Raw genomic sequence first — 11,437 nt, 5'->3', positions numbered from 1 at the left:
AGGGTGGGACTAGAGTTTTGAGGAGTTAAAGTGCTTGGAATTACTAAAGTGAATGTTTTAGGAGGGCAACAAGACATGCCTAAAAAGATTGTTCAACAGCAATGAGGACCCAGCCAGATTTAATAGTGTGGATTTGAAAAGGTCCTATCAGCCCAGTTGGATCATGTCTTTGAGCTATATTTAACAGTTTGGAGGAAAAAGTTGAAACTTCAACAGTGGGAAAGATCTGGTTTTGATCTGGCATGACAACTACTTGCACATTCCTTAATTCATTTAGCAAACATTTATTGAACACCAACTATATGCCAGACCCAATGTACAAAAAGAATAAAAATTATGTGTGGTATAAATGATTTTAGAAGTATACTAAAATATGGAGACTTTGAGGAAACTTGAGATTTTTTTTCCAGTGGAAATGAGATAGACCTGCCTTTTAGTAGTTGTATTAAAATGAGCACAAATATCACAGTTAAGAGAAAGTGAGCTTCAGATAAATTAAGCCCCCCTGCATTTTTGAGATTGTATAATTAAGTAGGACCTGAAATGAGATCTGAGGGATGGTAAGGATTGCAAGGAGTCATCACTAAATAATACCTGAAGTTTGTTCATTTAAGTTTTAACTTTTTTCGGTCTGACTTAATCTCTTAGAATGGATGATGGCTAGCTGTGATTTCAAGAATAGGTAGTTATTTCCCCAAAAATGTATTTCAAAGTCTGGCTGGGTTTATTTGCAGGGAAGCTTATATTTAGCCCTATTTTTTTTTAATTTTTTTTACATTTTTTTATTTTATTACGTTATGTTAATCACCATACATTACATCATTAGTTTTTGATGTAGTGTTCCATGATTCATTGTTTGCGTATAACACCCTGTGCTCCATTCAGTACATGCCCTCGTTAATACCCATCACCAGGCCAACCCATCCCCTCACCCCCCTCCCCTCTAGAACCCTCAGTTTGTTTCTCAGAGTTCATAGTCTCTCATGGTTCGTCTCCCCCTCTGATTCCCCCCCTTCATTTTTCCCTTCCTACTATCTTCTTTTTTTTCTTTTTTTAACATATACTGTATTATTTGTTTCAGAGATACAGGTCTGTGATTCGACATATCAGATAAAGGGCTAGTATCCAAAATCTATAAAGAACTTATCAAACTCAACACCTAAAGAACAAATAATCCAATCAAGAAATGGGCAGAGGACATGAACAGACATTTTTCTAAAGAAGACATCCAAATGGCCAACAGACACATGAAAAAGTGCTCAACATCGCTCGGCATCAGGGAAATCCAACTCAAAACCTCAATGAGATACCACCTCACACCAGTCAGAATGGCTATAATTAACAAGTCAGGAAACGACAGATGTTGGTGGGGATGCGGAGAAAGGGGAACCCTCCTACACTGTTGGTGGGAATGCAAGCTGGGTGTGGCCACTCTGGAAAACAGTATGGAGGTTCCTCAAAAAGTTGAAAATAGAGCTGCCCTATGACCCAGCAATTGCACTACTGGGTATTTATCCCAAAGATACAAATGTAGTGATCCGAAGGGGTATGTGCACCCCAATGTTTATAGCAGCAATGTCCACAATAGCCAAACTATGGAAAGAGCCAAGATGTCCATCGACAGATGAATGGATAAAGAAGATGTGGTATATATATATAATGGAATATTACGCAGCCATCAAAAGGAATGAAATCTTGCCATTTGCAACGACGTGGATAGAACTGGAAGGTATTATGCTGAGCGAAATAAGTCAATCAGAGAAAAACATGTATCATATGATCTCACTGATATGAGGAATTCTTAATCTCAGGAAACAAACTGAAAGTTGCTGGAGTGGTGGGGAGGTGGGAGGGATGGAGTGGCTGGGTGATAGACATTGGAGAGGGTATGTGCTGTGGTGAATGCTGTGAATTGTGTAAGACTGTTGAATCACAGACCTGTACCTCTGAAACAAATATGTTTAGCCCTATTAAAGACCAATGTTTCCCATGTTTAGGGTTTAAAAGAATCTTCGGTGCTCTGAAAACTGAGAAGTGTCCTGACATTATCCTTCTCAACAGTAATTGAACAATAATTTCAGCTGTTTTGGGATGCTTATTTTCAGAACTTCCTAATACATAATAGTAATCTTTGGTCCATATTTTTTAATATATTAACTAAAGATAAATGATGTTCTGTAGCCATGGGTCTATGAGTTGTTTCAGGGCAGGATGCACCAGCCTATCAGCATAGTTTACTAATTATAATTGGATTTATTATTCATACTTGGTGTTTGTGGAACCAGGTAGATTTGTCAGTTAAGTCTGATCACATAATGTTATGGTCCTATATGATCAGCTCACTGCAAGATACCTGGATTAAGAGCAGTCTTTGGGCTTCCTGGTAATAATGTTCTTTGCACACACCATGGAGGTTGTTTGAGACCTAGAGACAAAGCATGCCTAATTCCACCCAGCAATGGGTAAACAAAGAAACCTACACATCAAATCTCCAGACACTTTAAGTATATATCTTTGTTTATATATTGTACTGAATTCTTAGCCTGTAATAAAACAGCTCTTTGAGTATAAATGATTTGAGTCCTGTGAGCCTTTTCAGCAATCAGTATAGAAACTCATAAGGTGATTAGTGAACAGAGCAAGGTGGATAGGAAGGCATGAAGAAGATATCTAAGGGGAAAACTCATCCATTTATTCAGCCTTTATTGAATATTTACGGTTCCCAAAAATCTCACTAGGCAACTGGTAGACAAAAATGACTCAAGCATGACCTTTGATCATAAGACGTTCACATTGTGAAGAAAAATATAGACATTCAAGCAAAATATCACAACCAACTGTAATAACTGCTGAAATAGGAGTGTACAAAAGCAACAAGGGAAAGAGCAAATCTTTTTGAGAGTTGTAAGGGCTTTTTATTTAAGTGTAATCATAAAGATTTCAAAGCGTTGAAAGAAATAACATCTTCAAAATGTTAAAAGAAATAACATCTAAAAATTATATAGCCAGGAAAATTATCAGAAATTTAGATGCAACAAACTCATTAATAATGACTCAGAAATAGTAAAATGTAACCACGCTAATAGAGGGAAGGAGGCAGAATAGTAAAAAGTATTCAGTACAAAATAAGTCAAGAAAGGAAAGAAAAAGGAATACAGGATAGGTGAAATAAATAGAAAAGAAATAGTAAAATGGAATATTAAAACATAACATATACCCATAATTAAATTAAATGTAAATGGCTTAAATGTTTTAATTTTTCCAAAAGTACATTTTGTAGGATGGGTTTAAAAATAGCGACTATATACTACTTATAATTATACTACTTATAACTGTATACTACTTATAATGTAAAATACAAGGTCATGTTAGCTAGCCACAAAATATATCCCCCCCCCACAATGATTCCCAACTCCCAGTATTCATGCCCTTTTGTAGTCCCCTCCCCTTGAATCTGGGGTAGATTTGTGCCTTGCTTTGAACCAAGAAAATGTAATGTAAATGATGCTTTGTGACTTTCAAGGGTAGGTCAAAAGAAGCCTGTATCATTCATCTTAATTTCTTGGAAAATGTGCTCTGAGGAAAGATAGTTACCATGTAAGAAGTACAAATACTCTAAAATTACCATGCCTTCATAGGGCAAAAGAAAAAAAGAGAAAGAGCAAGAGAGACAAACCAAGAAACAGATTCTAAACTCTAGAGAACAAATGGATGATTACCAGAGGGGAGGTGAGGGGCCGGGGGAGGGGGGAGGTTAAATAGGTGAAGGGAATTAAGAGTAAGTATACTTATGATGAGCACTAAGTAATATGTGGAAATGTTGAATTATTATATTGTACAGCTGAAATTAATGTAACACTGTATGTGAACTATACTAGAATTAAAACTAAAAACTTAATAAAAAATCACCATGCTTTCAGAAATACAGATTGAAAGAAACTGTACCCAAAGGAATGTACCCAACAAACCTGATCTATACCTGGACATAATTTAGACAATGAGATCCTGGATTTAAGATGGAGCCTAATGCCACAGTGGAATGAAACATTGGGGGTCCTGGTGGAGGAGTACATGTGGGAGGGATGGGGAATCATTGCAGGCCAGGGGACAAGGTGTGGTAACCAGGTCTTCAAAAATCGCTTTCTAGTGAATCACATCTCTCAGTATTTACACTCCTGTGTAGCCCTTTCCTCCCTGAATCTGAGCCAGACCTCTAATTCACTTTGGACTAATAGAATATGGCAGAGTGGTGTTATGTGACCTCCAAAGCCATATCACAAGAAGCCTGTGGCTTTTGACTTAGTCTCTTCAAAAATGCATCCTGGGGGAAGCCCATCACAGCCGTCCAAATCAAGCCCTTGCAAATTCCAGCTACCATATGACTGCAACTGCATGACGGAACCCCTTCCCAAATGAGAGCTGCTGAGCTATGCCAAACCAACCCCCAGAGCCATGAGAGATAATAACACGTTGTTACTTTAAGCCTCTACGTTTTGGAGGGGCACCTGGGTGGCTCAGACTGTTAAGCGTCTGCCTTCCGCCCATGTCATGATCCCAGGGTCCTGGGATCAAGCCCCACATTGGGCTCCCTGCTGAGCAGGGAGGCTGCCCCTCCCTCTCCCTCTGCTTGCTGCTTCCCCTGCTTGTACTCTCTCCCTCTCTCTCTGTCAAAAATAAATAAAATCTTAAAAAAAAAAGCCACTACATTTTTTTTCCAACTTTCCTGAACTTTATTAAAGAAAAAGCAATGATGGTAAATCTCGAGAACATAGTTTTCTAGGATTCTTCCCTTGAAAATGTGACATTTGATTTCCAAACACATGCCAGAGTGTACATGGTTCCCAATTGTATTAAGTAGGTGAGAAGCTGAAATCCTAGAATGTTCATCTTCCAACTTTCCCCAGTCTGTGGTCTGTCTTTGGATCAACAAAATTGCCTGAACAGCTACTATGGCTTCATTAATTTTTGTCTGTAGCTCTCTGAGCTCTTCTATATGCAGCAATTGCAGAATTTGAGCAGCTTCATTAAGAACTGCATCTCCTGTGTCAAAACCAAGAATATGTTTGTCTAAAGCAACAGGCAAGCCCTCTTTTGTTTGATTTGCTTTAGCAACTCCATCCTGGGTCAGGCACTCCTGGACCAAAATGCGAATTGCCTTAAGAATTACCAGGTAATCATCATGACGCTGAATCTGAAGAAGGTTAGCCAAAGCCATTACACCAGCCTTAAAATCAGAGTTATTTACATCCAAGTTGATCAATGGCTCTGCATTTTTAGCTGCATTGTCAGCATTTTTTGTATTATCAGGTATCAAGTCCTTGTATTTTTCAGCATTATCTCCATATTCAAGTCTAACAGCTAAACCAAGAAGCCGGTCAATTTCTTCTTGTCTATCTTGAACCTTGAAAGGACAGTTAACATCTTTGAGATACTTTTCAAAGAACTTGGGCCAGTCACTGCTGTGGATATTTCTTAAATTACCTCTGTCTTCAATCTTGTAGTGTCTGATTTTCTGGTCTTCAAGCCAAACAATAAAGTTTCTAAATTCTGTTTCATCTTTGCAGTTGAAGCCAGTCGGGTTGTGGTAGTCGAGGGCCATCAGCTTTCATCGGAACATGGTCCCTGAGTCTCGCTTTCGTCCCCCGGGCTTCGGCCGGGAGAGGACAGGCCAAAAGCCACTACATTTTGGAATGTTCTGTCATGCATCGATAGATAACTGAAACAAAATTAAAAGGCTTAAAATAAAGAGATAAAAAATAAACATACTAAACAAACCCTAAAAGAAAGTTGTTGTACCTATATTAATAACAAAGTAGACAAAATGTAAACAGCATTATTATAGATTAAGGCAAATTTCACAATGATAAAAGATTTAATTCGCTAGGAAGATAAAAATTTAAAATGTGTCTAAACCTGATAACAAATTCTCAAAATATATAAAGCTAACAAAGTGATAAAACTCTAAAGAGGAAGAGATACATCCACGATCACATTGGGCAATTTTAACAATCTCTTTCATTTACTGGTAGATTAAGCAGAGGAAAGAAATCATTAAGGACAGAAGATTTGAACAATAAAACTAACAAATATGGATACTAGATATATATAGAACACTGCACTCAACAGCTATAGAATACATATAACTTTTAACTGTCCATAGAACATTTGCAAAAAAATAGATTATAAACTGGTCCAGAAAAGAAATAACAAATTTCAAAATAATGATATAGTACAGAGAAAGACAATTATCGTGTGGTTTCACTTATATGTGGAATATAAGAAATAGCACAGAGGATCGTACTGGAAGGGAGGGAAAACTGAATGGGAAGAAATCGGAGAGGGAGACAAACCACAAGAGACTCTTGACCCTGGGAAACAAACTGAGGGTTGTGGAAGGGGGAGGTGGGTGGGGTAACTGGGTGGTGAGCATTAAGGAGGGCACAGGAGGTGATGAGCACTGGGTGTTATATGCAACTGATGAATTATTGAAGACTACATCTGAAACATACTAATGATGTACTATATGTTTGCTAATTGAATTTAAATTTAAAAAAAAGAATGATATGGTATAAAATATGTCCGGTACCACAAGGCAATTAAGGTAAAAATTAACAAGAGAAAGATAACTAAAGATCATATCTTTGGAAATTAAGAAATACACTATAAATAAGATATGTGTTTTTAAAAATACCATGAAAGAAAATATTTGAACTAAATAACAATTAAAATATTTCACTTTGAAACTTGTAAGATGCAGTTAAACCACGTTTTAAGAGATAGTCATAGCTTTAAATGTATATAAAAAAGGAAAAATACTGAAAATCAAATAAGCAGTTTGAGAATTAGCATTTCTGAGGTTACATCACCAAAATGGCAAGGTAGTAGACCCTAACTTCCATCTCCCAGCAAAGATCAGCAATTAAACAGCTATCCATGAACAAAAATAGCTCTGGGAGAGCTCTAGAGTCCATTTAAGAAATTTTAACAACATAATGGAACAAAAAACCTGAGATTAACTGCAAAAAAAGAGAAAGAACACAGCTTCATTTTGTCCGAATCATCCCATGCCCCCAGCAGGCATCGCTCAGTGCCAAGAGGGAACTTCCCAGTGAGAAAGACTACCCTTCACCAGGAAAGAGACCGTGGGTGAGTGAGCAGCTTCTCCCAACTTTCAGAGTACCACACAAACGTCCCACTTTTTTTTTTTATCCCATCCAGACCAGCAAAGTGGAGATGCTGAGAGACAGCTAGAAATGAAGAGGAAAAGCAGGAACTATCAATAGCAACCATGCAGTGGGAGCAATTGTGGTTCATATCAGCCTGCGTTACAGACAAACCTAACAGCTTTCACCGTTGAAGAAGGAACCAAAGGCCAGCATAACTGCCACCTACCTACCCACTGTAGATTTCATCAGCTTTTGCTCCGCAGGTATTATTCACTGAAGCCAGCCACCTGAGTCCCTCCCACTCCTTACACCACTGTCCCCAGGGGAGCCCATGAACCACACTGGCAGCCAGCTCAGGCCTCTCTGGCTGTATGAGGGCACAGTGCCAGCCTACAGCCCTGTGGCTGACCCCCACCACTATGCATGCACTCAGGGCTAACCCCTCCAGCTGTTCAACTGCATGCCGCAAGCCCACCACCCATCACCAGCCTCCACTGCAGTGTGCATGTCTGAGAGGAGATTGGGTAGCCACAGGAAAGCATGCCAATAGCCACAGCTGCTTGGGGGCCTGAAACAGGCCTGGTCTTCTTTGTACTTGCCTGCACTATCATGCTCACCTGTAGCAGGCCCCTCCAGTTGTGCATCTGCATGCTGCTAGCCTGACTCCCATCACCAGCCTCCATTGCAGTGTGCACGAATGGGAAACAAGAGAGCATACCCATAGCCAGGACCCCCACAGATGCCAGAGCCAATAGTGGCCCTCGCTACCTGCCCTGGCCCTGGCCCTGGCCATTATGTGTTTGTCTGTCACTAATTAGGCACCTGCAGCTGGCCCCCACAGTTACATGCGTGTGCACCACCAGCTCCAGTCCCCACCACTGCCTACACTGGTCCCTAGCTACATGGAGGCATTGCTGAGAACCCCAATAGTGCTTACAGCCCCTAAAGACCTCTCACAGTGCTTGCCAAGGACCACACATGATATTGTGGACCCCAGCAGTCTGAGTTGAAAGACATCGTGCCCTCCAAAGACAGTGCTACTAAATGCCCCACACTTGGTGCCCTGCACAACTAAACCCAGGATCACAATATGCTCCAACATGCGTCCACCCACAGTGAAAGTCTTCCCTTACCAAAGCCAGGCTATAAAGTCTAGAGGAGGTGACTGTTGCTTCAAATGCACTTACACAAGGCTACAAAATCACAAAGAATCCAGGGAAACAACTGCACTATAGGAATGCAGTAACCTCCAGTAACTAGCCCCAAAGAAACTGAGATCCAGGAATTGCCCAACAAATAATTAAAATAATTGTTCTGAAAATCACAGAGCTACAGGATAACACAGATAAACAATTTAATGAAATCAGGAGAGCAATAAAAGAACAAAATGAGAAATTAAACAAGAGACAGAAAACTAGAAAAGAACAAAATAGAAATTTTGGAGCTGAAGGATACAATAACTGAAATGAAGAATTTATTTTTTGTGTGTGAATTTTTTTTATAATTTAAATTCAATTAGCCACCATCATTAGTTACAGATGTAGAGTTCAGTGATTCATCAGGTGCATATAACACCCAGGGCTCATCACATCATGTGTCCTCCTTAATGCCCATGTTACCCAGTTAATACCCAGTTACCCCCTACCCCCACCCACCTCCTCTCCAGCAACCCTGTTTCTTTCCCATAGTTGAGAATCTCTTATGGTTTGTCTCTCTCTCTGATTTCTTTCCATTCCATTTTTCTCTCCCTTCCATTATGATCTTCTGTGCTGTTTCTTATATTCCACATATGAGTGAAACCATATGATAATTGTCTTTCTGTGACTGACTTATTTATGCTCAGCATAATACCCTCCAGTTCCATCCACATCAATGTAAATGGTAAGATGAAATGAAGAATTTAATATGGAACATCAACTGAAGATTCCCCAAGCAGAGAAAGAATCAATGAGCTAGAAGACAGAAAAACTGAAATCATCTAATCAGAGAAGGGAGAAAAAAGAGGGGGGAAATGAAGAAAGGCTCCAAGGTTTATGGGACACCATCAATAAAAATAATGTATGTATCATTGGATTCCCAGAAGGAAAAGAAAGGGAGAAAGGGATAGAAAGCTTATTTAAAGAAATAATGACTGACAACTTCCCAATTCTAGGGAGAGATTTAGATATTCAAGTTCATAAAGCTAATAAGTAACCCCAAAATTTTAATCCATAAAGATCTTCTCCAAGACAAATTATAATATATCTAAAATTAAAAAAAAGAAATTTTCAAGCAGCAAGAGAAAAAGGATTTCTCACACACAAGGGAACCCTCTGATAAATTCAGAATGCTGAAAGGAAAACTGCCAACTAAGAATGCTTTACCCAGCAAAGTTGTCCCTCAGGAATGAAGGCAAGATAAAGACTTTCTCTAATAAACAAAAACTGAAGATATTCATCACCACTAAACCTGCCTTATAAGAAATGCTGAAAGGAGTTCCTCAAGCTGAAACAATGAAACAAAAGGATGCTAACTAGTTAAAGAGAGAGGGAGAGAATCAAATAAACAAAATCCAAAGTTAAAGAAAAGACATTACTTCTGATAACACAGAAATACAAAGGATTACAAAAGACTACTAAGAATAATTATATGACAACAAATTGGATAATCTAGAAGAAAATCAATAAATTTCTAGAAACATACAAACTACCAAGACCGAATTATGAAGAAAAAGAAAGTTCTTACAGACCAATGCAAAAATGTCCAATACTACATGGTTTCTCTGGTAAATTCCACCAAACATTTAAAGAATAATTAATGCCAAACTTCAAACTCTTCCAAAAAACTGAAAAGGAAGGAACACTCCCAAATTCATTTTACAAGGCTGGCATTATCCTGATATCAAAGCCAGATGACACTATGAGAAAAGAAAACTACAGACCAATATCCCTGATGAATATAGATGCAAAAATTCTCAACAAAATATTAGCAAACCAAATTAGCAACACATTAATAGAATCATACACAATGATCAAATGGAATTTATCCCTGGGATGCAAAGATGGTTGAACATATGGAAGTCAATTAATCTGATACACCATATCAATTAAGTGAAAGATAATAATCATACAGTTATCTTAGATGCAAAAAAGGCATTTGACAAAAAACATTCTTTCGTGATAAAAATGCCCAACAAACTGGGTAGAAAAGAAAGTAACCTCAACACAATAAAGGCCATATACGACAAGCCCATAGCCAACGTCATACAAAATAATGAAAGATTGAAAGCTTTTCCTCTAAGATCAGGAACAAAACAAGGGTGTGCACTCTCACCATTCCCATTCAACATAGTACTAGAAGTCTTAGCCAGAGCAATATACAAGAAAAATAAATAAAAGGCAACCCAAATTAGAAAGAAGTAAAATTATCTTTGTTTGCAGATGATATTATCTTACATATAAAAAAATCCTAATCAACCAAAAACTTGTTAGGATAAACTAATTCAGTATGGTTGCAGGATACAAAATGAACATACAGAATCGGTTGTGTTTCTATAAACTAACAACATCTAAAAAAGAAATAAAACAATCCCATTCAGAGTAGCATCAAAACAATAAAACACTGGGGTGCCTGGGTGGCTCAGCTGATTAAGTGTCTGCCTTTGGCTCAGGTCATGATCTCAAGGTCCTGGGATCAAGCCCCACGTCAGGGTCCCTGCTCAGCAGGGAGTCTGCTTCTCCCTTGCCCTCTGCCCCTCCCACTCATGTGCTCACTCTCGATCTCTCTTTCTCTCTCTTGCTCTCAAATAAATAAAATCTTTAAAAAAACAAATAAAAAACAATAGAATACTTAGGGAAGAATTTGACCAAGGAGGTAAAAGATCTGTACACTGAAAACTATAAGACTTTCATTAAGGAAATTGAAGAAGACACAAACAAATAGAAAGATATCCCATGTTCATGGATCAGAAGAATTAATATTGTTAACATATGCATTCTACCCAAAGCCATTTACAGATTCAATGCATTGCCTACCAAAATTCCAATGTGTTTTTCACAGAAATAGAAAAATAACCCTAAAATTTGTATGGAATTATCAAAGATTCTGAATAGCCAAAGCAATCCTAAGAAAGAATAAAGCTGGACACATCACACTTCCTGATTTTAAACTATATTACAAAGCTATAATAATCAAAACAGTACGGTGCTGGTATAAAAAGTTAACTCAAAATGGATTAAAGACTTAAACATAAGAACGAAACCAGAAAACTCCTAGAAGAAAACACAGGAGAA

At 38.2% G+C, this 11,437-nt stretch overlaps 1 pseudogene; it reads right to left on the bottom strand.

The window, feature by feature from the left end:
- Window positions 1-4,883: 4,883 nt before the first annotated feature.
- LOC112830196 (RNA transcription, translation and transport factor protein pseudogene) lies at window positions 4,884-5,617 on the bottom strand (annotated as a pseudogene).
- Window positions 5,618-11,437: the final 5,820 nt, after the last annotated feature.

This window comes from Callorhinus ursinus, unplaced genomic scaffold (genome assembly GCF_003265705.2).
Source record: "Callorhinus ursinus isolate GAN/ISIS: 27379988/994484 unplaced genomic scaffold, GSC_fseal_2.0 scaffold27, whole genome shotgun sequence".
Classification (NCBI taxonomy): domain Eukaryota; kingdom Metazoa; phylum Chordata; class Mammalia; order Carnivora; family Otariidae; genus Callorhinus; species Callorhinus ursinus.
This window is presented reverse-complemented; position numbering and strand designations above follow the sequence as displayed.